The following is a 27,255-nucleotide window of genomic DNA, read 5'->3' as shown; positions in this document are numbered from 1 at the left end:
CCTGCTTGGATTGTATTCCTCGATGGGGAGGGGTAATATTAGACGCATATCAAAGAAACGTATTAAAACTTATGACTTAATGTAGCCTCCCTCCCCCCGCATTGGACTCTCCCACCATAACCCATCAATAAAACAGGGCGACAACGGGAATAAAGTTTTGCCAGGATGTTTATTTAGTCATTTTTTTCCTGCCGTAGCTGGTGATTTAATGCTGTTGCTGTTTATACTGGATCTCATTAAAAAGTTTGTGCTCGTAATATCAGCGTTGGAGAGTTCAGACTGGCCGGTGGCCGCATGGAGCGATGGGACCCAGACAGCACGCGACAGGAAGTGTTGACCCGGAACCTACTCGGCGCCTCCCCGCCTGCTGCGGCGACGGCGATTACCTGTAAGGGAACAGAAATGTCAGTAGTAGTTTGGTGCAAGGCGCAGCTGGAGAGAGACTTTACTAAAAGAAACACAGCTAGGATAAGTGAAAGCGAGCTTACCTCCTCTTCGGCTCCTCCTGCCGAGTCTCCTGCGCCTGCGCGGAGATCCTCCTCGTCTCCGTCTCCGTACACTTCTGCTCCGGCTCCTTCCTCTTGCCATATCTTGTTGTTGTGCTTTCGGTGCCAGGGGCAGGTAACTTGCCTTAGGCGGCCTGGGGGTCCATATATATAGAGGTGTTGATTGTGACATCATTTGCCAACGCTGTAAACTTGTCATTTGACAAGGCACCTGCTCTGTCCCCGGCCTCTGCCCTCTGGCCCTGTTACGTATCAATTGAGCAAAACGCTGTAGTCTTCCTGGGCCATAACATTATCCACCACCTCCAGCCATTCCTCTTGGACGCCGGATCTAGAATGTATGGCGCGGTCCATTTAAAAGATTCTAATACAATGGTATGTGAGGATCACCAGGTCTATCCAGGCTTCTAATATCTTGATGTACACTGCACATATTTACATGATAGCCAACTTTACCCCCATATTCTCACCCAAAACCCTGGCGAGTATCTGGAGCGGGTGTTTAAGCTCTAGTGAAATATTACCAGACTCAATGAAGCAATTAGGAGATGTCAGAATGGAACATGTCATAGAGAGCAGGTTAGTGAGGATGTGCACTGGACAATTCTCGACTTACCAAAGGTGCCAGTGATGGGGAGCATGTCAATGGGGCGAGGATTTGGCCTAACGACTTAGGCTGTCGACTGCAAATCTGGGGAACGGGGTTCGAGTCTCGGCAGGGACGCTCAGTATCCTGTGATTCCGGGCAAATCACTTAATATCCCCTTACCTAACAAAAATAAATGTTTCCCGATGTAACGGCGCTACAGGTGCTCATGTAAATCACTGAAATCTTCCGGTCAAATTCGCGCAATATAAAACTCCCGAGGAAATAAAAGTGGAAGCCGTAACCGCCAGAATTTTGGTGCTGTGTAGGAAGCACTTTGGTGTTAGGGTCTCCCGAAGAGAAAGTTGTTCAAAAATATGGAACATTTATTTGCGTGATGAGTCGCATGCCATCCAAGCCATTCTTGTTTAATTTGTAAAGGCTGTGTGTTGGAGATGTTTGGTTTGGTTAAAGGACACGTTCCAATGGGTGTGACAGCCAGAGCAAGACGTGGTCCCTTCATAGTAATAAACCGCACCCGGAAGCTGACAAACATGCTGCATGCCAGAGAAAAAAAAAATATATATATATATATATATATATATGGGGCAAAATGTTCCCATCTGTGTAGAAATGCTCTGCAGGTGGTGCATATCTATTTTTATCAAATGAGTCCAAATATTTTTGGAACAGCACCAATCGCTCTACAATGGAGCAACGAACAATGCCAGCTTTTTAATGTTTTGAACTAAACACCAATGCAAGTTTTGGGTAACCCGCTTCTTGTAACATCGAGACAACTATTGACTCTTTGAGGCTGGGCGCCTTCTTCTTCCTTTCTGTTTACATCTTTTTTTTAATTTGTTACCTCTAAGCATTTGTCAAACCTATATTTATTTGAGTTTTATATTATGTTATTTTTCAGGCATTCCTGTCCTTTCCCCCCTGCACTGGTGCGTTTAGGCAGCCTAGCGCCAACGCCGGCACCCCTGCACTATGCTGCAAGGATCGTTTGTGTGCACTAAAGGGCACCTTGCTAGACAAAACAATGCTGAAAGGGGGCACACATAGAAAGAGGAAAAAACGAGGAGAAATAGAGATATTTCTTCTCATTTCGCCTCATCTCCGGAGGTGTAATATTTTGATGCATTCCCAGGTTTGCAACTCCTTGTAAATCTGGGAATGCGTCAAAAACCATGGGAGTTGCGTGGGAACACCCACTGCTAAGCCTATGGAATGCCTCTCATGCGCAGAGTAAGGTTACACAGAGGTTTGCGCTGCATTGCCTAACTCAACATTTATGAGGCTACTCAAAGAAACGCAAGGTCGCTTTGCATAAGTTTATAAATCTGATTTAGAGCCTTGTGTAACATACAAGTGCCACTTTGCGTGGTGCAAACGTGAGGCAAGTTTTGGGATCACAGGACACAGTTCTGGGTTAAAGAAGATTTATTGTAGATTGGTACAACGACTCCCAGAGACCCACCTCTCAGCTCCACAGCTAAGCTTCTCTGCGACTCCACAAACCAGAGCCCAGCAGTAGAACCTTGTTGCTAGGAGATGAAAGCAAGCCACTAAGGTAGATTAGATTAAATGAAAACATAACACATCTCCTCGTCTTAAATAACAGAAATAAATACATTTGACAACTAGGAGAGAGTATGAAAAGTATACAACAAATGCAATTAACCTAAATAACAAAAGACAAGTAATTGCATATATAACTCTCCAGTTTCTTTGGTCTAAATTTCAAACTTTCACTTGGAACTCTTCTACAAACATCATTTAACATATTACCACTCGAAAAATTGTATTAATCCAAAATCTCACTTCCGCATCATTGCACTTAACAGCTCTGCTCGTATTCCTCCACTTGCCATCTTATAATTTAAGTAAATTACCTTCAATCTTTACTACTTCCTTTGGTTCGGATAACTTGGGACATCCCTTCTTCACAATGTTACCAGAACACACCCTCACTAAATAACCCCTTTCAAAAACCCTGCTACATTTTCTTAACTTGTGATTATGTCTTTATTGATAGGTGTCTTGATATTTCACTACCTTGGTGCGTAAGACTTCTTAATTGATATTTTTCCTACACTCCTAGCCATCCACACTGGTATAGCCACAGTGTAAGGAACCCTACCTTTAAGAAGGCTAAAAGGAGTTTCCCCAGTCACTGAGTGTGGAGTGGGCCAGTGGTTCCACAACATTTTCTTCACTTGTGTTCTACAATTAGATGTTTTCTCCCAAAACACGGTTAAAGCACTCAACGAAACCATTTCCCCTTCTAATGGGGTTCTCATGTACTTGATGCCCCACTTCTTAAGAAAATCATAGAATTCTTCTGGCACAAATTGCGGTCCATTCTCTATAAGAATTTTGGCAGGACAAACCTCTCTCCGAAAAAAATCCTCATAAAATGCAATGACATTGCTAGATTTGACTTCACTGTCAAACGCCACCCCTGGCCACTTCGAATAATAATCCATCATAATCATTGCATATTTCTCACTCACTCCTAATCCCTCAAATGGTCCAAATATGTAAATGGCAAGTTTTTCCCACAATTTCTCTGGCAACCTAGTTGGAGTTATGGTGCATCTCTTAATACATGTGATTTATCACTACATGTAGAAGATACACACTCCCTCATGAACCTTTCAATATCCCTATCCATGCCTGGCCACCAAAAATCCATTCTGGCTTTTCTTTTCACAGCTGACATGCCACCATGGCCCTCATGTAACAAGTCCATCAACCTAATCCTCAAAGGTTCAGGCACTACCAACTTGTCACACCTCCTTACCACATCATTCACAACTGATAGTTCTTCCCATACATCCTTATACATTGAAACATCATCATCTAATTTCCATCCAAAAGCCACAGGCAATGTTTTGATCACCTTCACCCAAACAGCATTGGCTGAAGTAGTTTCCTTCCATTCATTCTCACTAATGACCTGACGTACATCAACAATGTTCGCCACCATCCATTCCTCTTCATCATTACAATCTACACCATTCTCCTTTATGGGTAAACTTGTCAAACAGTCCGCATTCACATTCTTCACTCCAGGAACATATTTTTAGTCGAATGAGAATTCTTGCAAACGATATAACCATTTTGCAACGCGGAGTAGCCTTACTAGCTCCAGCTGTAGTAAATATATCTAACAATGGTCTGTGATCAGTGCGTAGTTCAAATCTAGTGCCCCACGCATAAACACGAAAATGTTGAACACCCTACCAACAAGCTAAAGCTTCTTTCTCTATGGTAGAGTATGAAATATCCACACCCTTAAGTGTATGTGATGCAAAAGCCACCACTCTTTCTTTGCCTTCACTCTCTTCCATATGAATAGCTCCCAGGCCATAACCACTGGCATCAGTACAATCATGGTCTTGTCTTGGAGATTATATGGCCTTAAAGCAGTAGCACAAGCTACCACTTTCTTCACCACCTCAAATGCTAACTGGCATTCATCTGGCCATTGAAATACCACCCCTTTTTTCATGAGCTCATACAAAGGATGTACCAATTCAGAAAAGTGGTGCACAAATTTTGCATAATACTCAGCTAAACCGAGAAATGATCTTAATTGATCCTTGTCAAGTGGAGAAGGAGCTTTTTCTAAATCTTCCACCAAGTTTAATTTATGTTTGATCCCATTGAATCACAACGTATGTCCCAAATAATCTACTTCTTGTACACAAAATGTACATTTCTGCAGACTAATGGTGAGCCCAGCCGCTTCTAACCTTGTACCTCCATCAGAACATCATTATGTTGCTTTTCATCTTTTCCCCATATCAAAACATCGTCTTGAAACACTAATACAATATTTACATCCTTCAAAATTCTTTGCATCACCATTTGAAATACAGCTGATGCAGAAGCAAGACCAAAAGGCATTCTGATGAAGTATATTAAATGCTTCGATTCGGGTTGCAGACGGACCTGGTGGTAAGTACTGGATCAATCCAATGTAGTAAAATACCTACCATCGGCAACACTGGACAACATTTCGTTTATGCGTGGTAGGGGATGCCTGTCAACCCAGATGCATTAATTTAAGTCTCTCAAAGCCACACACATGCGGATATTACAGTGAGGTTTGTGTGCGATAACAATTGGACTTAACCATTCTGAGACTTCTATTGGCTCTATGATGTTTTCCCTGCACAATCTCTATAGCTCATTTCTCAATTTTTCTCTTAATGCCATTGGAACATTACGGACCTTGTGAACTTTAGGTATATCATCCTTCTTCAATACAATCCGGTGTTCAAACTTTCTAAGACATCCCAATTCATCCTTAAACAAGTTTGGAAACTTCTCATCCCATTTACTACTATTATGAGAGTCCGTTAATAAAACTTGTAAAGGATGGTTCGGGTTGAGAATGATACCCACATTTTTCTCTTCTTTCCATCCTAATAAACATTTTCCAGCTTCTACTACATACGCTTTTGCAACAGTCTTTCTCACTTTAAAGTGCAGAATAGCATTAAAGTATTCCAAAACAGGTAATTTCATTCCACAATATCCCTGTGGTTCAACATCAGTAGAGATCAATGCTGTGGCCCCTAACTCCTGCCACTTCTGCTTGTCTATCAAAGTAAAAGGGGGACAAGAATCTGCCACATATGTACATTAAAATTGTTAATAGATATGACACGCTTTGGAGACATATACACTTCAGTTGTTTATGTGTCCAATATGTTAACATTGCTAACTACTAATACCTCTCTGTCTGAATCATTTCCCTCTTGTACATCACCTGCATGTCATGGTGTTGTTTATTACATTTACAGATTTCTTTTGTTTATGGAAATCTTCTGCCTTACAAACTCTCGAAAAATGACTTTTTTTCTACATTTGTAACAACGACTCTTAGTAGCAGGACAATGGCTGGCTTCAGCAGTGTGTCTGATGATCCCATACATAAAGCATGCCTTTTTGAAACCCCCTTCTTGCTTTCTTGTAAAATTGTTGTTGTTGTCTACACTATCAAGCGTCACAGTTTTCCTAGTAGAATTCAACATGCATACCTTGTTTTGGTCCATATCACTTTTTGGTGTAGATTCAGCTAATTCCTTGAGAAGTATTTTCAATATGTCTAGCTATTGTTCTTCCAGACTATGTGTGTCTCCTACAATGGTGGAAAGCACACAGCTTTGTTTAAATACCCCTCACCCACCAAAAGGAGCCTTGGTGGCATGCTTCATCGTCGGGGTCTTCCCGCCCCGCTGCGGGACGGGGTGGGCTATGACCTACGACTACATGGGAGCACTGGTTATGAAAAACAATCCTATGTGTGGTGTAGGAGTGTGAGTGGAAGGGTCAGAAGTGTGTGAATGGATAAAAATTAAAAAATACCTGGCTCAGTGGAAAAAATAAATATTAATGTTCTATTGAGCTGGTATCGTTAAAAGTGGGGAATGAGATGCAGATACTTTGCTTTAATGAGCAGTGTCTCTCCTGTGTCGACATGTTTCGAAGTCCTCCCCTGGATTCTCATCAGGACCTAGAAGAGATCCCTTCTACACTCAAATCAAAACAACTGCGTATTTACAAAAAATCCTTACTAAGTGGTGCACATAAATTTAACATGCACAGTTTACTATGCCCCAGTAGGTATATTGCTGAATGGGTTTTCTATATTGCCCAGATAATGCCCCATGAGCCTTCATAACTGGAGGGAAGGGGTACCTATAGTCCGACAAATATCAAGGTTACCTCCTCACCAGGACACTGCCTCGCCACATTCGTTGATAGTCGATATTCTGGATTCAACATTTTTAATGATATAGCAAAAGTGGGTATTCTGGACTGGTTGATGTGAAAAATGTAGTAATTTGATATAGAACCACTTCAACACCACACTGGTTTCCTACATTATTATAATCAAGCTTTCTTTGGTAAAGGTGGAAGTTTCACTCAAACCTTGTCAAAATGGAAAGTCCCATCAGTAGATAAAAATAATTCTCAAGTCCTCTGATCTTCACAACATAGCTTGGATATAAAGCAGTCTCTTAATCATGTTACGCTCTTTGGACATATTAACTCTCAATTATCCCAGTATTTAGTTAGGTACATCAACTTGAACATATATTAACTCAATTATCCCAGTATTTAGTTAGGTATATCAACTTGAATAATTCGTATTCTTAAGTTTTTTCACTGTGCTCAAAACAGTCACTTTAAGCTAGTCAATACCGTATAGATTTTGAGTACAAGCAGTTTGAAGTCACTTAAGCTCAGTTGCATGGTCTTGAGTTGTTTGAGGAATATTTGGTTTTAGGCTCATATGAAAGAGAAAAAGGAAGAGTTCCAGAGGGAGAAGCCCCGATGGTGCACTGACTGACTCCATAAAATGAGTATGAGCGTAATCGAGGCAGTAGCCACATGAGAAAGAGCTTGAACTACAACTGCCTTTACAACAAGGGCAGTCATTATCAATAGGGCATTATCCCTATTTACAATATACCAGTAGCAGCTAATGAATCTTATACACAGGAATTTGTATTTCATGAGCGTGTACATTGACATACTACCCACCAAGTACTGCGTCATAGTATGCTGCCCAATGAACACTACTGTTAGCAGATCAGATATTACATTTCAGGTCCAATAGTGCTTATTTAGCTGGTCTCGCAACCTTTTTCATCTCCTGGATAGATTTCAGAATGAACACTTGTTGCTATTAGATCAGCGTGCTGTATTATAAAATTGAAAATGTATATTGAGTGTTAGGATGTTGGCATAAGGAACTGCTGAGCAAAACTTTGCTGGTCATTTGCACCTAGCCTGAAAGATCCTTAACACCTTCCTTTTTGTAACAGATTGTAATAATCTGGGGTTCATCTAATTAGAATTTTGGCAACCAATCTGTTACACCTGTAGTTGTAATAGTTTCCCAGGAAGCACTCCCTATAGCTATACCTTCACACTCCCTACACCTTTCCCTGGTTGTGGCACATTACACATTGCCATAAATACAATTCATAAAATGAAAACCGAAACATTTGAATTTTGCTAATTTAGTTTATTGTGCTGTTTCCTGCTGAATCTGTATGTTAACTCTGGATCTATTACGGTTTCTCCCATTTGTTAGTTTCTCAGCTTGGCGTAGCTGTTCAGAAGGACAGGACTGTTGGACATTGAGGACCCAGACAGCATGCAACAGGAATGTGCCCGATTTCCTCTATCCTCTGCGTCGTCTTCTCCGTCTGAATCCTACAAACAACCAAGACCAAATATTAAAACATAGTACTATCAGCCACTTTCTCGAAAGTTATCAATCCATTGCCCTCTGGTTTTTGTCCACTGACCTCCTGGACTTCTGGAGCTGCGTCTTCTTCCACCACCACCCCTTCTCCTGCGGCGGGGGGACCTCCTCCTTCTGCGTCTAGCTTCACTTCTGCTCCTGCTTCGACGCCTTCGGTACGCCATTTTCTTGTTGGTATCCTTTTAGTGCCAAGATCAGCTGACGTATGGCTTGAGCATGCCCCTCCCTCCAAATATATAGCCACTGCAATTATGACATCAGCCAGTGATGCACTTGCCAGTGCCCATTTTTGGTACTGAAGGCATATTAGGACTTGCAGTGGTGGTGTAACAATTACCAGTGTACAATGGTCTTACATGGGCTGAGCAAAGGTCAAGCACATCACTGTCCGCTATACATTCCTATGGTCTCCAATTGAAAATATATTTACTTCTTTTTTATACTCCACCTATATTATCACTGAAAATTTGTGTTATGTAGTAAAGCATTACTTAACTGTTTTTAGTTTTAAAAACGAAAATTATTCACTCACTTTCAACTTTGGCAATCACCACTAACTCCTAATTGTAAGCACAGCATGCTCGCTCTCAATATTTTAGACCCAGTATCTAAACGTTCTTTAGAATCAATGAATTTATTCTTTGTGTCGTGTTTTCCATCGTACATTTCCCAGTGCTGAAGAAATTATGAGATGCAAATGACCATTCTCTTAGGTCAAAGCTCTACATGCTAATCAAAAGTGTTGCAAACACAACTAGATGATGGATGGAGTGCTGAAACTTTTCAAACACTCACCACCAGTCAAGTGATCTGGGTTATATCCATCATTCTTTTGCTCACCACGCCACCCCAGTTTAGTGGCGGCCATATGCAAATCAGTCTTGACCCTGGGCCTCATGGGAATAGTCCAGCCCGAACTGCCAGTCCAGGTCCTCAAAAGAATTGCCTGATCACAATTTAAAATGAGAAACAATCTAAATATCTCTGTGAGGCTATGGGCCCACACATGGGCTAAACCTAATAAATGTACCCAAAGATAAATGTAGGGGATGGTATGATTACTACATTTCTTACTAGTCTAATGTTTTTCTAAACTTGGTAGACTAAGCCTAATTTGGTTCACCACGGATTGATGCTTTGGTAAGAAGAAAGATGATTTCATGATGATATCGCTCCTCAATCCTTCTCTTGTGGGTCCTTACTTGAGCATTCTATGGCACCTGCTCCATTGGTAACATTGTTATAACCATGCAACACTCCCTTTCCTGACTAGAAGAAATGGCCTATGGACAAAGAAGTGTGGAAAGTTCAGCTTTTCAAAAAGTAGGTTGGTAACCATGTGCTGAAATGCCCACTCTATATACTTGTTTTTGCACGTGGGTTTCGGTGCAAGACCCTGGAGCATCCAGACGACAGCCCTAACACTATATGTGTGGGATAATTTTCTGTCTCGTCTAGGTTACTTATTGTTTATATATGGTTTAGCCTTCTATGTACATCCTTTCCCATTTCTGCGGCTAGAGCAGCTGGCTGCTGTTCCCATTTTTTTTCCTGGGCTGCAGATCACCCGTCATACCCTTGTCTGCAGTTATTGTGTTCTTTAATCACTTTGTTTCGATTGTTATCAACATAGGATTTTTACATGTATCCTAATAATATGCCAGAAAGAAGATACGGGAGTTTGTCAGAGAAATGTATGTGGCCTCTCAAAGTATTCTTTAATTGTTAAAATATGTGGGTTTCTCAAATGATAAAATGAAAACCTTTCTCAGTGACCACCTAAGAAATAGATTAGGAAATGTGTGTTCATGTAGATATCTTTATTTTGGACTTTAACGTTTCCACTGTGGGCCCCACAGGGCTCGATACCTGCTGGATTTTAAGGATACCCATGATTGATAAATTTACTGAAAAAATCTGTATGGAATTCATTTTCAAATACCAAGCTTATCATGAAATTTTGACATGGCTCCAGCCATCCTGGAACAGCACAGGGCAACATCTAGAGGCCATTATTTTCAACTTCTATAGAAATTCAATAGCTGCAATTTCACTAAAGAGTTACTTGCATCTCTCTCAACATACAGCACATATTAGTAAGGCAGTCAGCAATTCATTTGCCACTTGCATGGCTTGTGTATTCATTTTAGAATTAAATCCATACTTAGGTGTATCAAGGTCCCAAACATAAATATACATAAATAACATCTCTCAAATGTATAATATAAGCATTCTAAAATGAGTATGGGCTAAAAACAAACAGAAGGCATACTACGGGAACTCTAATGTCTTCTCTATAATGGTCAATACCTTATATGGTCAAAATGAAATATTCAACCATCATTTTAAATACTTAACAATGAAGGTCAATTATAACCTGTAATGAGTGTCAGCAGGACGTGTCATCTGCCCACTCCCATTGCAAGGCTCAACCATTAGGCCTATCCAAGTAATCTCTAAAAGCTGTCACAGCAGTCCAACCTAACCACAAAAATGGCCCGATACAACAGATTGCGAAGCAGTAGTAGGACACAATCTCCACACAGGAGAAAGAAGCCTTCTACAAAGCACAAAAGAAGGATTCAGAAGCGAAGGCGCTCACATGGCAGAAAAGGTAAGTCTACCTAACAACACCTTAGTACAGAATCTTGTCTAGCTTTCCTTTAATCAATTTCGTATGGTGATGTTTTGTAGCAGAGAGCATGGTCGAACGTTTTATTCTACAGTCTTTTTATTATTCATCAAAACTTTATTTCAGTCTTTTGACAATAAAAGTGCCGATACGCCATATATATTAACTTTTCAGTTCTTTGGAAATGACAGGATCACAGTTAAAAAACATAAAACACAGTTTGTGAAAACTTGCATTGACATTTCAGTTCATAGCAATGACAGGATCGCTAAGTTAAAAATGATCTAAAATACAATTGATAAAAATAAATACAGTACAATCGTAGATATAGGTCTAGACATCAGAAACACTAGTAGAGTGCAAAAGAAAATCAATGCAAATCCCTTCAAGAGTAAGGGTGCAATAATCCATTGCACACAATTCGAGAGCCCAATGTCAATCCAACACATATGCCTTATCTACAGTTTCTAAATCTTTAAATGTGTCTAAAAACAGAATAAAACTTGCAGCGATGTCAAGAATAAGAATACCTAAAGATGAGATAACGTGGAAAACCATTTCACAATGCAGCCACAATGTAGACCCTGTATGCGACAATACATACTTTAGGTTAAAACGAGGGGAATACTAGGGACAGGTATGGCCAATTAAAAGCTTGCCACTTGCCTCGGACTCCACATTGAGAGTAAGTAGCATGAAACAGCAAAGACTATATTGAATTACATCAAACCTTAAAATGCGAAGGGCATTATATTTTCTAACACACAGGAGCCTACAGAGTGGAATAAGCCACTTTTTCCTGCTGGAAAGATATGTTGGGCAAAAAAACAACATATGATCTATCGTTTCCCCATCTGAGCCACAGGTAGGGAAAGAGCACCCAATTCATTCCAACTTATAGGCCCATTCACCAGTAAAGGAAGCGACAGGCAAGGATCTGTACCTAAACTGCAAATATAGTTTCCAGGCCAGCAAAGGCTCAATTTCATCAAGGGAGTGTCAAAATCATAGGTTACTTTAACCTGAAGGAATCAATCAGTCATGGTGCCATATGAAGGAACTGACAGTATTTGACCCAATTTATGCTGATGGTATCATTCTTTTACCTGGGTTTTACTGATGACTGTTTCAAATTCTGGCACCTCCCACAGATATCTGCACCCTATTTTACTTGGAGTCGAATCCATGCGATACCTGTGAATCCCAGTATTCCTAACACTTCTCTAAGGCAGCTCAGTAGGAAGACAACTCGGATGTAGCCCAAATCCATCACCAATAAATAATTGGCCTGATCCCTGCACCCTCAGTAATGGATCGCAAATCCAGATCAAGTCTGAGTGGAGAAGAGGGTACTACTAGGAAGCCCTAATAGTTGGCAAAGGAAGCTATTCTCTGTAAATTGTAGTTTGGACATGTTTTAGGAACCCCAAAGAAAGCAGCTCCCAAAGCCTGCATGTTATATATTTGAATCACAGAAGATGCTGGGCGAAAACACAAACGTTGTCATGCTTTTACTAAGGCCCCACTATGCTGCAAGAGGTTGAGTCTGTTTCTCAATATGACAGTTCCAGTCCAAATCCTCAGTGAGTGGCAGCCCTAAATATTCAAAGACCTAAACCCACTCTAAAGGCACACCATTGCGCTTGGAGTTAGCTTGGGTGTTGCAACTAGGACTTAAAATTATTAACTTGGTTTTATCAACATTAATTTTAAAATCCCTCTGTTCACAGAAACTCTCAAAATGGCATACATTTTTTGTAAGCCCATGGGGTATTTGGAATTTAAAAGTGCCATCTGTGAACATTCAGGCCAAAGTCTTAATTTGTGCCAATCTGGGTCTGTCTCTGTTACAATCATCCAAAAAAGAAATCAAATAGTTTGCATATATATAAAAAAAGAGTGGGGGCGAGGACGCACACTTGCCCTATCCCACGGTCCAGAGGGAAGGGGTCTGTCTGTTCACAGACAATCCACACTGCACTTGTACAACATTAGCTAGGTGTAGTCTGGACAAAATAACCAAAAGATCAGGAGGGCCACCCATGGCAGCCATAACCTCCTAAAGTTTTAAACGGATTGCAGATCGACAAATGCAATGCAAAGACTGCTACCCCCCGCGCCCCCCAAGACCACTGTTTCCCAATAAATTAGTTGGAAACGAAAAGCTTGATCGATTGTGCTATTTCCCTTCCTAACTACAGCCTGCAAGGGAGTTAGAACTGTATGTTCTTCCATCCCGGCAAAAAGTCGAGATAGGAGTATGGTACAAAATAATTTTTGTGAGCAACCAAAAAGGCTGATTGGTCTGTAGTTGCAGGGGTCAGAAAGGTACCCCTTTTTATGAATGGGGATTATTTAAGCCCCTGCCCATGTGAGAAATATGGGAGCTTAGTTGAGAATGTTTTTAAAAATTACCAAAAAGGTCCTATGCATCCAATATACCCCTATTGAGTTCCCCAGGGATTTTATCTAATCCGGGGGCTTATATTAGCCACTATCTTAATGATAGCTTTTAATTCAAACTTCTCGGGCAGATACATTTTGGCGTTTCGAGAGGTAATTTCACTTGTACGCCTTGTATATTTTAAATATGGTCCTATAAAAATCCGCTCAACTTCTATGGAATACACATTCATCAAGATAAGGAAACCACATATCAAATATAAGAACTCCCTCCCAGCTGGCCATCATATGCTCTTGCAGAAGTATATTTTACTTAACTTCACTAGACCGTATTCGTGTCTATGACCTCTCACTGCCCAGTATCAGCGCCTTGTTCTACAACGCTTCTGTGCAGTATTAGAATCAAAAAGTATCCAACACAAACAGGACTGGCGGGCAAAGTCAGAAACCTGAATATTTAATTCTATAACCTGGTAAAGCAAAAGACCTGTTGATGCTGTTATTGGGTCTTAAGGAAAGAAACAATTAGGCAGATCAAATATCTAAAAATATCAATAAATTTGTGTAGCAGACCACATATCCTTGTGCCAACTTGTAATGTTTTATTTGCATGTATCAAGCCATCTAACCCCTATGTTAGAGATCTCGCCACCTGCCAGGAAGATGTATCCCAAGATTCAAGAATGCATGAACATACTTAGGCAGAAATACACCACAATGGGTTTCCGTGTCAATTAAAAAACCGTACAAGGTGGATTCTTGAATCAATGTAGTAAGTTAATATTTGGGACAGAGGTCTTGATTGTACTAATTATTGAATGCAAAGTGTTCAACATAGATTCACAAAGTGTGCCATCCTTTATAGACTGCAATAGATGCTGCAAACATTTCTCTGCGGCATCAGTCTCTAAAATATCAATAATGCATATGTGGGTGATGGCTTCATTTGTGGGTTTAGTAGGACATTCAGAAGATTCATTTTCCTGCTAAGCATAGTTTACCAGATGAGGGAAAGCTGGATACTGTTAGGTTAGAGGAGAAATCTCGAACAGCACCATGGAGTAGCAATCCTAGGTTTACAGTAGTATGACAGCCAGCTGAGTCACCGTATATATTTATTTCATATTGAAATCCTGAGAATGTGGCATGGATCAGCCACTCATAGATCAGTGATGGACAATCCTGGGTTACATGATGGCATCAAAATCATACTGTGCAAACGTGTCATGTCGGCCACCATCAAGCACATTATCAATGGTCGTTATCAGAATGCTCGGCTGGACATTGAGCGGGTTGGAAAATTACACTGTTTCTGTTCGAAGCTGAGCAAATATATAGGTGTATTTGAGAAACTACATTCCAACGTGTGTGATACTGGCATGGGTTGACCACAGAAGGCCCCACACACAGTTCTCAGGCACCATTTACTGTGCTCCCACTGTGTATTGTTCCTTAGAGGGATAGACCCTCTGTAGTGACTGAACTTCAAAAAATACAAGCTGCAATAATGGGAAGTACTCACGTTCAGTAAAGGCACCTTGTGTTTATGTCTTTATACATGAAGGGCCCTATGCACCTCAAAGAAAGCAGGCATATCTCACTCCTAACAGGGGCTCTTGCCTAGAGGTTTCTCATTATTCCATCACTGCCTGCATATCCTGGCATTGTGACATCATCTGGTTCCCGTGGAAACTCTGCTGCTCTTTAGCATTAACATAGTAAAGCTATTCAGAGGACAGGTTGCTAAAAAAAAACACAAAACATGCATATTTAGAGGTTAGTATGACATTATAGAGGCTTCTTTACACATTGACCAAAACATGGAGTTAAGTGTTTGGCAAAATATGATTTGGGAGTAACACAAACGAATTAAATTGGAGATAAATAAATTCCTAAATGGATTGCATTGATCATGGAAAGAGATGTGTATATTGATAACGCTGGATGTGAGAAAGGTGTGGCGCAGCTGCCAGAGAAGCTGACTATGGAGCATGGGGATCATAGTTCGATTCCCAGCGCCAGTGGCAGCTCAGCATCTTGTGACTCTGGGCGATACCTCCCTTAATCTCTTGATGGCCCACAGCGTCTTGAAAACCTAAAGGGTGATATGTTTGCACTTTACAAATATGGGTTATTATTATAATCACAAGTAAGAATTATTATGTGGAGACAGTCATGTAAGGTAGAGTGTGCAAACACAAATGACAGTCCAGGTAGAAGTCAATTTAATTATTACTTAGGATTGTCGATTGTTTTCTGCAGAATTAAAATTTTGTGGAACTAAAATAATCAGCCTTTACAAGAAACCTTTACATGATTTCCTCACTCAACCTGGTTTTCAGGATAAAGGAACCAAATGAGTACAGTTTGTTCCATTACTACTGAAGGTGACTTCAGAAGACTGTCATTGAGAAAGTGATGAAATGTGGGAAATGCCGGGCACGTTTTCCTTAACAGAAATTTAGATTTTCGTCCATCTCCCTCCACTCTCAAGATGACCTTGAATACTATCCTCTTACATCATCAAATATTTGTTAACCTTGGGAGTTGGTTAGAGGAGATGGGGAAAGCCATTACCTATTCAGAAAACAGCACAATCTCAACATCTCCCTGCCTATCGCTGATTTGACTGTTTATTTGGTTCCTACATAAATTGCCTTAGGTTCTCACTATATGAAGTAAGACATTAACCCTTAATAAAAAAAGCCTCATGTTTGGATACTAACTTGTACTAAACACACTCCAGACTGTAGGGTCTTATGATTCCTATCCTAATGGGATGAGGCGGCACAAATTTCCATCACATCAATTCTACTCTTTGGTGATTCGCTGTGTAGGAGAGTAGAGTCTGCTTCCTATGGTTACCCCCACTTTTTGCTGTGATTCTCTTGTTTTTCGAATTTAGTGTGGCTGTGGACCTGAAATCAGGCCCACAGCCCAGCTGTTCTCTCTCTAAATTGATACCATGTACTTTAGGTACATACCAGATTGGTTACTGGGTCACCCTTGTGAGCCCCTGTATAGTGTACATTAGGTACTCAGGACATAGGTGCACCATAGGCCTACCAGGGGCTGCAGCATGAATTGTGCCACCCCTGGTTAGCCTTCCAAACTGACACCACAGGTCTTTTCTTACAGCCTGGGTAAGGTGGTGTAATCACCCCTTACTTAGATATAGTATACTTATATCTATATACATATATAGACACATATACACCTATAAGCCACTCCTAAGGCAGACCTGGTCAATCCTGGAGGTAGAGTGCTTGGTTTTGTGTGAGAGGGTGCCCTAGCATGAGCTGAGCCCCTCTGCAGCTTTCGGAACCATCTCCTTATAGCTGTTCTATGATATAGCCATACCTTATACTCTTAAGTGCATTATAATCCTCGCGATTAATGCTAACTTTGGTTCGGCTTTATCAAAATATGTTGTGTAAGGTGTCAAACACTTTGGAATACTACCCCCCCCGCCAGTTCTGGCGGCGGGGGTAGCATTCCACCCTTCTAGAGGGAGAAGACATGTAGTTACTGGTTTACCCGGTTAAAGGTAAACAGAGCCCCAGCATCACAAAATGGATGCTGCTGCCACAGACACAAGTCTGCCCGCCTGCTGCTGGACGAAACTCCGGCAGGGGAGGCTTGGACCGGCTTTAGTGTATTGGGGCAAGATGGGTTGCATTCAGTGAATGCTTTTCAGACACTGCATGGGGCACACAAGGTGCTCCATGCATTTCCCAGTTCAAACCGGTTGCTGGGGCACTCAGCCCCAGCTCTGGCGTGAAACTGGACAAAGTGGAAGGGGAGGGGGAGTTTGTACATGGTGGCACCATCCCCACACCTGGTGGCTCGCCGACTGGGAGCCGTGACATCGCGCACCCCCGCAGTTTCCGATACCGCCCCAGCGGGCAATGATGACTGTCTGCACACACTTGCCTGCATAGGTCCAACAACTATCAGTATGCACGTATGTGTGGTGCATCAGCGGTGTGCGTGGGTCCCTCCCCGCGGTCACTGTACCCACAGTGGCACCCCCCCTTACAGGCAACGTGAAAGCGTAAGAAGGGGGAGGGGGTTAAGATGCTGCGCAGAAAGGCTGTCGACCCCCAAAGCACCCACCTGAAGGCCCCGGCCGCATCTAGACATGCAGAGCCAGCCTCAGAATCGTTGGCTGCATTGGGATTGAACCCCATGCCCCCGGGGAGACTAGAGCCTTAACGCTGCGGCTTGGACCGCCTGGCCACTCTCCTATCCAAATGTCCAACACCAGACTGGGGGAGCCGCGCCACCGACCAGCGACGCGTCTGACGGCGTGTCTGGTGCCAAATGGCGTACTGGCCTCTCCCCGTGCCCAACCAGCGGGGGGAGCCTCTATGCTGCCACCGCCCGAGCTCACTGAGAGCTGTCCCCAACACCCCCCTAGGCGGACCGCAGCTGTGGTCAGGCCGCCCTGCCCTCGATCCTGCCCCCGATGTGGAGACCGGGATAGGAGGGGGTGGGTATGCGCTCACAGCAACTTTAGCAGCTCGGGGACACGTCTACTCGGCGTGAAGGGCGGCCACGCAGACGGCTTGTCCAGCGAGGCAGCGACTGCAGTGTGTCCGGTGCGACAGAGAGGTCGTCAGCGTGGTGAGGGGGACCTATATACCCCTCGCCCCACCTCGCGCACCGGACATGACGCTGCACCACCCGCGCCAGGAAGGGGACTCCCCCAGAGTCCCTGCCCCCTCAGGAGGAGGGGGGGTGTGGGGTGACCGATGCCACTAGAGGGCTGCCTTCTTGAGTGACCTCCTGCGGTGACCCCGGGCAGCCGCATTCTCATCTTTCCTGCCCATTTTCTATTGCCCGTAGTCAAGTGATTCTGATGTGGCCCCTCCCCCAGCACCCCAGGTCTCCCTACACTTCACCCTCTTCCTGAACACCCTTTCCTTCCTCCTCTCCCAGCTCTACCCTCCTCAGGCTCATGCTCCTCCTATCGCCCTGCTTCATTCCAGGTACTCTGAACTCTATGCCTTTCATGCTACGTCAGGTAATGGGTGAGCCCTCCCCCCCAGCCAAAATCTAGCATTATATTCACTTCCAACTCACTCTTCTTGCACCTCTTTGCTCCCCTCTTATCCTCACCAGCCCATGGTACTTTTCCCCCTATTTTTCCCCTGTCTCTTTCTCTGCCCCTCATCCACGCCTTCTGGTCTCCAACCCTCTACCCCCTTTTGTTGCCGATTCTCCTCATAGCACTCCACAACCTTCCTGGTTGCATGGCACTCCACCACCTTCCTGCATACGCCACAACTGTTCCCATGCCCTACAGGGCCCTAGACTTTATTCTTCAGCCACTCTCCTTGTCTGCCCCTCATTCTACCTTAACACCTTCCTAATCACTCTCTGGTGCTCATGTTCCTCCCATCTTCCCTCCTGCATCCCACCCGTTCCACTCCGCCTCCTCACTACTCTCGTGCAGGTGCACCCTTTATCTGCTTGATAATATTAACACGTATTACAGGCCCTTATGCTATGCTGGCATAGTCTCTGTACATTAAATTGGGGCTAGACTAATTGTTTAAGGTATAGTAAATTCTATTGATACATTCAAAGATATGTATTTGCACTCATGTTGGGCGTTCAGGACAGGATCCTATACAGTTCCCATATATGAGCATGGGATTCTAAACACTATCACTGTTGTAAGTAGAACTCAGAGGTCAGGGTGAGGTCACCTGCCTGTTTTCCTTTGTTTGCTGTGGGGGCGATGAAACAGTGAGACACCCAAGGAAGCCGGGGTTGGCATGTCACTAATCTTCCTGCCTGCTTCTCTTCTGGGCCTCTCATCCCTTTGTCATCCATGTTACTCCTCAACAATCTCACTATTCCTCTTCTGTGCCCCTCTTACTCTCCTCCTGTGCCCTGCAATTGTGCCCCCCCAATGTCTTTCTGTAGTTCTCGCCTGCCTCTCTAGCCTTTCTGTTCATGAGTATCCTAACTCATTCCTGCTGGCCCCACTTCCATGCCCCTCATCTGTTTGCTGGTCCCCTGAAAATCTGCCTCCCTGCAACTCTCTCCTTCCAGGCGACCCTTCCTATGGGTCCCTCCCTGGTATGCCAAACCATTCCTTTCCACTCTTCTTCACGCCTCATCTTGCTTTTCTGGTTTCTCTTCCACTTTCGCCATTGGTTCTAAGTCACTCCTTCTTTGGGGCTGTAGTGGATTATAAACTACCAACATCCTGGGTCGTCCTCTTCCCCTTCATTCCTCATCGACTCTTGGTCAGTTCCCTCGAGCATTCCCTTTATAGACGGGAGTCAGAGTCTACTGCTTAAGAGGATTGACAACACTTGGTCCCACAGGGCTCATCTGGGCTGGTACCTCATAGTTAGCTTTTTCTCCTGCTTTTCCTTAGATAGACTTCTCTCCACAAGACCTGCTGGATGTCTGTGAGTCCATCAAGGGGGGCAGTCATTCTTCTGGACGACAGTACATGCACCACCTGAGCATTCATCTGCAGGCCCATCTCTTGGGAGTGTGTTGTTTCTGGAGAGAATCTAATGCATGTCAAATAGCACAACAATTTCTTTGGAAAAACACCCACATGCCATTAACTTCTTTGAAGATTTTTAATGCTTCACAGTTAGCCACAATCACAATCAGATTGATTTCACTTGATCAATATTCAGTGGCTGTTATGACTAAGGAATATCCTCATTCCAATAGTTTGCATGGGGAGTACAAGATGGTCCGACTCTACTCCTCATACTTAACCTTTGAACTAGGCAGGGGTTCAGCGTCCAGTTAAACACCTTGAATAGAGAGCAGATGTAGCACTTCTCTAGCAGACTAGGCCCAATTTAGGGAAATCCATTAAAGGTTGATGTCTTATTCGCCTTCAGTATTCGAATGGTCATTTACTAGCCAGACACAGACACAAGGAGGTGCAAATCCATGTAAACAGATAAAGTCGCACTACATATATTTGCAGGTTCAATACACGGATATTGGGCCACAACTTCTCTTATAAACTAGTAGCTTTACTTTTTTTTATTTGACATGTTTATATTTGTATAATGCACCTCAAAGAGTTTTAGAGTAGTTAAAAAAAAACAACCACAACAGTGATAGTATTAGAAATATCAACTAGCAAGCATAAGTGTAGGAAGGTGGATATCTGACTATATGGTAACCCCCACTTTTTGCCTGTTTTTTTACTGGTTTTCGACTTAGTTGGCCTGGGACCCTGCTATTCAGGGCCCCAGTCTATCTGCTTTCCCTATAAAATTGATACCATGTACTTTAGGTACATACCAGATTGGTTACTGGGTCACCCTTGTGAGCCCCTGTATAGTGTACCCTAGGTACCCAGGGCATAGGTGCACCCTAGGCCTACCAGGGGCTGCACCATGTATTGTGCCACCCCTGGTTTGCCTTTCAAACTGACACCACAGGTCTGTTCACACAGCCTGGGTAAGGTGGTGTAATCACCCCTTACTTAGATATAGTATACCTATATCTTTATACCTATATAGACACATATACACCTATAAGCCACTCCTAAGGTAGACCTCGACAATCCTGGAGGGAGAGTGCATGGTTTTATGTGAGAGGGTGCCCTAGCATGAGCTGAGCCCCTCTGCAGCTTTGGGAACCATCTCCTTATAGCTGTTCTATGATATAGCCATACCATATACTTTTAAGTGCATTATAATCCTAGTGGTTAATGCTAACTTTGGTTTGGCTTTATCAAAACATGTCATGTAAGGTGTCAAACACTTTGGAATACTACCCCCCCCCCGCCAGTTCTGGCGGCAGGGGTAGCATTCCACCCTTCTAGAGGGAGAAGACATGTAGTTAATGGTAATCCCGGTTAAAGTTAAACAGAGCATCAGCATCACAAAATGGATGCTGCTGCCACAGACATGAGTCTGCCCTATTGCTGCTGGACGAAACTCCGGCAGGGGAGGCCTGGACAATAGGTTTCCTGCCCTGACAGGCTTTTGTGTATTCTTGCAGGGAGGGCTGCATTCAGTGAATGCTTTCCAGACACAGACTGGGGCACACATGGGGCTCCATGCATTTCCCAGTTCAAACCTATTGCTGGGGCACTCTGCCCCAGCTCTGGCGCGAAACTGGACAAAGGGAAAGGGGTGTAACCACCCCCTTCCCAGGTCCACCCATAGAAGGGACCTTTAAAGGTAGTCCAGCCCCTAAACTTAGTATAAGTATAGGAACCCAGTCCCGAGGACTTTAGACTACCCTGGACGAAACTCTGAAACATAAATCCTGGACCTTCGACATTCCATTTCGACTGGAAGACGGAAGACATCTCCCTTTTGGTCAAGGAGTGACCACCCTGTTCAAACAGGCACCAACAGCATTTTTGCTGGTCTGCATTTTCGAGCCTCCCGCCGGATCCTAAAGAATCTGTGACACCGGACACAGACTTCCAGACATCTCTGACCCCGACTTTCGCTCACAGCAAAGCTGAGACCTGTGGCGGACACGAGAGACGTGGGACCGGAACTCCTGGACATCCTGCATTTTGCTACCTGCACCGACTTACCAAGGTATCCCGAAGTTGTGCTTTGGGGTATTTGAAGCCCCAGACCGAGCACCATTTGCACCGAAGCTCAGATGCCCCCACTCCACGAGTGTCCCGTGTGCCCCGCTCTTGCATTTCAGCTTGATGTGTCTTCCCGGTTCCTAGTCCGTTGGCTAGTGAGCCCCCTCGATGACTTTCCTTTGAATCTAACTTGCTTTCCTGGTTTCTCCATGCTTGCTTCAACTTCTCCCTGAAGGAGAAGTTCCACAGACCTTGCTGGTCTGCACCGAAGCCGATCTTAACATCTTGCGTTTGCCAAGGCTTGTTGGGTCCAATCCGGATACCAATACCACAGTCAACTAGATCCTTCGTGGCACAGCTCGAATCCAGCTCCTGGTCATCGTCAACGCCTCCTGAACCTTGTGGCTGAAGAGACAAACTTCACCTTTTCGCCTGAAATCACCCGACATTGGCTGGCAGCTTTCCATCGCCATCCTGGTCACTGGCAAGTGACCCAGACTCTCTCCCTTCTGCTTTCAGGTTCTTCAGATCTTCGATCCACCCTTGGATCCACCCGGACACTTTTCCTCTGGACGCATCCAGCACTTCTTTGCAGGGCTCCATTGAAATTGACGACGAAACCCGACATCAAAAGACACCTATGCAGCGGGCTTCCGTGGGTGAGGTAACACGGGTTCCATCGTATTACATTTAGAAGTGTCCTTAAATTGTAAATTTGTAACTTGTTTGTTTCCCAATGAAAGTCAATGGTAACCCGCGGCTGTGTTTAGACACTGCACGCGTCTCCTGTGGGCCTCCTACTTTCTAACCTTTGGTTGTTCCTAGAAGCCCCAGCAATTCCCTAGGCCTGCTTTCTATCTCAGACGTGGTTCTTATACCACTATTTTAGTATATGATTTGTGAGGCCCATAGGGCAAAATGTATACTGTGCAACTTATCGTATGCTAATTAAGTTCCTTGTATTATACTTTTACCTCTGACCTCATAAAGAGTGCAGAGGGGTTGTGTTTAGAATAAATACATATATAGTTGATATATACCTTGTGTGGTGAGCTTTCATTTGGTACTCAAGGGATTATAATTGGTAAAACAACTAGCTTAATTCGCTTTCTGAAGTCTTAGCCTGAAGACTGCTCGTCACTGCTACCACTAGGATAGCTTTCAATAAGGTTGTCTTTACAACCTCCATCAATAAGGGTCCATTAGACTGGTTCAAGGTGCCCACTAGAACTAGTGGACATCATATGCCAGGCTAACTTCTCACAATAAGAATATAGCCGAACCAACCGAAAAGTCCTGTTTAGTAATGCTTAGGTAGCAGATAAGCCGTTATCTCAAAAATAGATGGTAATCGTTAGTTTTTTGCTGCTTTCCCAAGTTATGTAGAGGGACGTGCGTTTGAAAGTTTGGTAGTTTCCTACTCCACTTATGAAGGACTGGTTTTGAGATAAGCAGAGAACCTAGGTACTTCAAAGTAGAGATTTTGCCTCAAAATCTTCTCGAACCACCTGATATGGTGAGTAGATTGGCTAGTTAATAGAGCATATTTAGGGGAATCGCTTTGTAATCTAACTATCAAACCTTGAACTTGATTCTGACTTCACAGGAGTTTTCTCAGCTTAACTAGATATGATCATATTTTCTTGTGGCTACGAGTGTAGCATGACTTCAGGTTGGGTGACATACAAGAATTCCTGCCAATACATCATTTCTAAAGTGCATGGGAGCAATAATGATCATAAATTGCTAATCTTAGAGGGGATACCGAGGCTTTGAATTCTTGAAAGATGCTGTTGAAAACAGATTTGGCCATGAAGTCAATGTGAGGAATAAATGAGACCTGGAGCTGGCACAGCCTAGGTATATTATTGTGGGTAAAGATGATGGTGAGAAAACATCTGGTTTAAGAATTTTATCAACAATGGATTGACTTGCAGAAGGAGCTTAGCTTCGAGTTCGCGCTATATAAAACTTTATAAATAAACTAGCAGCCCGTCCCGACGTTGTCTGGGTATGAAATAGAATGTGTGTAATGTGTGTATTCAGATACGGTCATTCACGTGTTCCCCCGCTTGAGGCCCAGCTGCAGCCCTGGTTGATGTTAGCAGGCGCGTGTCCCCCCACATGAGGCCCAGCTGGAGCCCTGGTTCATGTTAGCAGGCGCATGTAATTAGTGTAGAGATCCACCGCCTGTAATTTGGTTTAATGTGATAGTTCAGTAACAGCGCGCATGAGAGGCTGCAGTAATTGTCCCAGCAGACATGCTCAGTCGCGTGTGCCCCCGCTTGAGGGCCAGCGGCGACCGTCTAACAATTAGAATTGTGTGAGTCTTGAATGATTGTTTCCCGCTGTTCTTATTTTTTTATCTTTTCAAAAAAGAGAGTTTCCCAAAGAACCAGAAAGGACTGGGTATCAAATGCAATAAAAAAAGAGATTCCTTTCTGTGTTACTGATTTCCGTTTGTGGCCAAAAGGCCTCACACTAGTATCACTTTACTAGTGTTCAGATTTTCCTTTTCCTTTTATGACCAACAAGATTAGACATTGGTTATTTCTTAACCAGTGTTAGGACTTGACTTTCACCTTGTAGCTAAAGAGACTACACACTGATCTATCTTAAATGGTCTTCATATGTGGCTCAGATAGTTATTTATACACATGCACAAAAGATTTCTTTTATCTCTCAAAGGTTTTTATTTTATAAAATTTAGAAAGAATTTTTTGAATTAAAAGCATTTGATCACTTACATAATTTCAAAATTTATACTAAACATGTACTCCGGATTGATCCTATTCTAATACAAATGACCAAACCTAATCTAATTTTCCTTAAATAAAAACAATTCATATACAAATTCAGACTCTTACATATACAATTTTCTTTAAAATGTTTTGATTGAAGACAGTCCTTTGTTGTTATTTTTTTATGACCCACACCGACGCTCTCCGGCCCGAGTGCTTTTTAGACGCACCCAGGCCAAGCCACACTCTGCGGTCGGCCCTTTCAGACGCACCCAGGCCAAGGCACACACTGCATTCGGCACCCCCAGTATGTGTGAGACAATGGGCAGTCCTCCAAGGGAGTCTTGCGAATGGTTACTTAGCACGCTTTGAGGTGAACGCCTTTGTGACACCCCCAGCACACGGCCACAGCAGACGATGTGATTAATGTCCGACCCAGATGGCATGAAGTGCGAAACGTAGCACACACCCCCAGCATTTGTCATGCCCCCAGCACACGCCCACAGCAGAACACAGACACGCCCACAAGGGACTACTTTGCTGGCATGGTTCTTTTACCTTTTAAATGTATATGGTGGCCGTCTGCATAGCCTATGTCCTTCTGCTGCAACTGCCCTTTCCAACGGTGTATTGGGTGTTGTGATTGGTGCTGTGGTTACTGAGATTACCCGCCTCAAAGGTTTGGGCTCCTTATTTATAATATTAGTATGGATAAATAAATATGAAGACTGAGTATCAGAAAATTGTCTCACTGATAAATGACAACTTCTGTAACTCCATAAGTGACTTCACTGGCTCTAGAATGAAGAGAAAAGAGGCTAACCAGCTTAGGATTTGACTGCGATTGCCCATGCAGTGATTGCATCTTTTGGTAGTCAACTGTATCAAAGACAGCCAAAATAACAAGGAGTGTAAGGAGAAGGAAGCCCCACTCATGGAAATTGTTTTCATACATCATCCAATAGGTTTAGGATGGTGATTTTAATGCTGTGCCTATAGTGCAATATAGAATTATGATTGGTTCATAGGTGTTCTTGATAATGTAATTTGTCACTTGACTTGATCACTTCTCCAGTTAGGCAAGATTAGACACAAACTGGAAATTAGAAAGAGGTTTGAAATAAAAATGTGCTTAATGTTTAGTTGTTTTGGACTGTTGTTAGGAAGCTGGAAAGTTCTCTTTGCAATAGTGACCCGCTAATCAGGAAATTCCATATTGTAGTGTGTAAAAGTAGTAGCTGGTCACTTTAGATTATTCATGTTATTGGAAAAAATGGCATTGCTGAAGAGAGTGAAATTTAACTAGAGAGAAATATTACTTTGTACTAGTTCTAAGTGTATTGAATCTCAACTAACTCACCAGAGGCGATATTTTATTAGGAAGCACCGTGTTGAGAGCAATACCCTCAGGGTAGTCTGCCTTTTTTAAGCCATTTGGGGATGGCAGAACCCACAAGACAAGGAAGTGTAGTTCAGTGCTTCACTTACTTGCCAGCCGGTGGGGCTGCTGCGTATCTCCCTCGGGCATGCTTTTGGGTAGTCTGTTTACTATGTCAATAGTAAATGGTCTACTGTCCGCTGCTGCTCGTATATTTATACGCACATTAGGAAACTAGTTTGTAATTAATAGTTTGCTTATTAAGAGCAAAATAAAATGACTATCATGGCCGGTTAGTGCTTGGTAACCCCCCTCCAGGCAACGTAAGTAAACCAGGGTTTGAGAAAAAAGGGGCGACCCAAAAGGCCTGTGGAAAACCTCGAACCTCGAGGACAGTTTTGTGGGGTCACACTTGTCAAAAAGGGTTGGCTCCGGCGTACAATGTTAAATTGCTCCCATGCATGCATCTCAGACCTATCTAATTTCATACTGAAGTGTTAAAAAAGACATACTCAACGAAGAGGCCATATGTCACTTTTCTATCGCTTTCATTTTCCCCATTGGAGATTCATCTATATCACTTCTGTTATTCCGCAGCCTACAGACGTCACCACTCCAAGAGAAGATAATGCTTAGGTCTCTGCTCACTCCGTCGATTGGTTTAGAGGAGCAGCATCATCATCTAACCTACGCGTCATCATCTAACCTACGCGTCAGTCAGAGGAGCCCACAAGGTCATGGACTACAAAGCAATAAAACTGAAAAGTGCATTTAACAACTTGTTTCTGCTTCTGTTTTTATTGTTATACACAATGCAATTTTCTTGTGTTTAATTCCTAGGAACTAGTTCATAGCTCACCTGAGTACTTAACAACAAAGGGCCTGAACCATAAGGATTTTCCTATTAGAAGGAGAGTCCTGCCCCTCAACTCACTCCTTCACTTCACAAAGCAAGTCAGACCTACTCATGGAAATACACATGGCGAAGATACGAGAATTCTCTCATTTTAGGTAGACAAAAAAACTGGTTTTTCACACAATTGATGTGATGATGTGAGCAGACTAGTAGTTGGGATGGGAGGAGTTACGGGGTTGGAGGAAGAGGAGGGGCCAGCACAGGAAAGGGTTAGTTAGAGTAGGGACAGGGACGAGTAAGGAGCA

The 27,255-nt window shown here is 43.1% G+C and overlaps 1 long non-coding RNA gene across 1 annotated transcript; it reads left to right on the top strand.

The window, feature by feature from the left end:
* Positions 1-348: 348 nt before the first annotated feature.
* LOC144799184 (uncharacterized) lies at positions 349-26,804 on the top strand. The gene is made up of 3 exons (XR_013603770.1): positions 349-388; positions 8,219-8,547; positions 26,692-26,804. It is a non-coding gene; the product is annotated as an uncharacterized LOC144799184 (long non-coding RNA).
* The last annotated feature ends 451 nt before the right edge of the window (positions 26,805-27,255 follow it).

The sequence above is a fragment of the Lissotriton helveticus genome, chromosome 12, assembly GCF_964261635.1.
Source record: "Lissotriton helveticus chromosome 12, aLisHel1.1, whole genome shotgun sequence".
NCBI classification, from domain to species: domain Eukaryota; kingdom Metazoa; phylum Chordata; class Amphibia; order Caudata; family Salamandridae; genus Lissotriton; species Lissotriton helveticus.
The sequence above is the reverse complement of the archived record's forward strand: the minus strand, read 5'-3'. Positions and strand labels throughout refer to the sequence as shown.